This window comes from Mandrillus leucophaeus, unplaced genomic scaffold, assembly GCF_000951045.1.
Source record: "Mandrillus leucophaeus isolate KB7577 unplaced genomic scaffold, Mleu.le_1.0 Scaffold594, whole genome shotgun sequence".
NCBI lineage: Eukaryota > Metazoa > Chordata > Mammalia > Primates > Cercopithecidae > Mandrillus > Mandrillus leucophaeus.
In genome coordinates, this window is record NW_012106408.1 from 692,669 (window position 1) to 694,733 (window position 2,065).

A 2,065-nucleotide genomic window follows, 5' to 3' on the forward strand; every position below is an offset into this window, starting at 1 on the left:
TCACGCCATTCTCCTGCCTCAGCCTCCCGAGTAGCTGGGACTACAGGCGCCCGCCATCACGCCTGGCTAATTTTTTGTATTTTTAGTGGAGACGGGGTTTTACCGTGTTAGCCAGGATGGTCTCAATCTCCTGCCTCATGATCCGCCCGCCTCGGCCTCCCAAGAGTTAAACTTTTTTAGATCTTACGTATAAGTGAGATCATGAAGTATTTGTCTTCCCGTGCCTGACTTATTCACTTAGCTATGTCCTCCTGGTTCATTTATGTTGTCACAAATGACAAGATTTGCTTCTTTTTTAAGGATGAATGATATTTTATTTTATATATAGATACATACATGCACCACATTTTATTTATTAATTCATCTGTCAATTGATACATAGATTGATTCCATATTTAGGCTATTGTGAATAATGCTGCAATGAACATGAGAATGCAGATGTGTCTTGAACACACTAATTTCATTTCCTTTGGCTATATTCCCAGTAAAGGGATTGTTGGATCATATGGTAGTTTTTAAGGAATCTCTATAGTATTTTCCACAATAGATGAAGTAATTTATATTTCTACCAACGGTGGTCAAATGTTCCCCTTTCTCCACATCTTCACCAACTTTGTTATCTTCAATCTTTTTGATAATATTCATTTTAACAGGTGTGAGATGATATTTCATTATGGTTTTAATTTGTATTTCCCTGATGATGAATGATGTTAGAATTTTTTCATATACCTGTTGGTCATTTGTATTTCTTCCTTTGAGAAATGTCTTTTCAAATATTTTGCCCATTTTTAAGGGAGGTTATTCTTTTTCTTACTATTGAGTTGTTTGAGTTCCTGATACGTGTTTTGGATATTAAGCATTTGCAGATATATGGTTCTAAATATTTTCTCTCACTCCATAGGTTGTCTTTTCAGTCTATTATTTATGTTCGTTGCTGTGCAAAAGCTTTTTAGCTTAATGCAATCCCATTTGTTTATTTTGCTTCTGTTGTCTGGGCTTTGGGATTTATATATTAAAAAGAAGAAGAAGAAGAAAAAGAAAAAATCATTGCCCAGTCCAATGTCAAAAACTTTTTTCCCTATACTTCCTTTTAATAGTTTTCCAGTTTCAGGTCTTTGATTTAAGCCTTTAGTCCATTTTGAGTTGATTTTTAAATATGGTGTGAGATAAAGGGCTAATTTTGTTCTTCTCTATGTGGATATTCAATTTTCCCAACATCTGTTTATTGAAGAGACTGTTATTTCCTCATTCTGTGTTCTTGCAACCTTTGACAAAAACCAATTGACTGTAAGTGCATAGATTTATTTCTGGACTGTTTGCTTTGTTTCAGTGGTCTTTATGTCACTCTTTATGTCAGTACCTTGCTGTTTTTATTGCCATAGCTGTGTAGTATGGTTTGATGTTAGATAATATGATGTCTTCAGCTTTCTTCTTGTTTCTCAAGATTGCTTTGACTATTCTGGGTCTTTTGTGGTTCCATAGAAATTTTAGAATTGTTTTTTGTATTTCTGTGAAAAAGTCATCAATATTTTGACAAAAATTTCATTGAATTGGTAGATCATTGTGAGTAATATGGATATTTTAGCAATACTAATTCTTCCAATCCTAAGTATTTTTTTGATGCTATTGTAAATGGGATCCTTTCTTGTCTCTTTTTCAGATACCTTGTCAGTGTACGGAAACTAGTGATTTTTGTAAGTTGATTTGGTGTACTGCAACTTTACTGAATTTATTAGTTTAACAGTTTTTTCAAGGAATATTTAGAGTTTTCTACATAAAAGATCATGTCATCTGCAAACAGAAACAATTTAACTTTTTTCTTTTCCAATTTGGGTGTATTTTTTTTTCTTTCTCTTGCCCAGTTTTTCTGGCTAGAACTTTTATTATTATATTGAATAGAAGCAGTTGGGGTGAACATCCTTCTCTTGCTCCTGATCTTAGTAGAAAAGCTTTCAACTTTGTACAAGTAAAGATGACATTAGCTGTGAGTTTGTAATATATGGCACTAATTGTGTTGTGATGCATTTTTATACCTAATTTGTTGAGCTTTTTATGATGAACGGAT

At 33.2% G+C, this 2,065-nt stretch overlaps 1 protein-coding gene across 1 annotated transcript in view; it reads left to right on the top strand.

Annotated features, from left to right (window-relative positions):
- Positions 1–2,065, top strand: part of NDST4 (N-deacetylase/N-sulfotransferase (heparan glucosaminyl) 4) — a 312,690-nt gene that overhangs the window by 194,865 nt on the left and 115,760 nt on the right. The window lies entirely within an intron of this gene.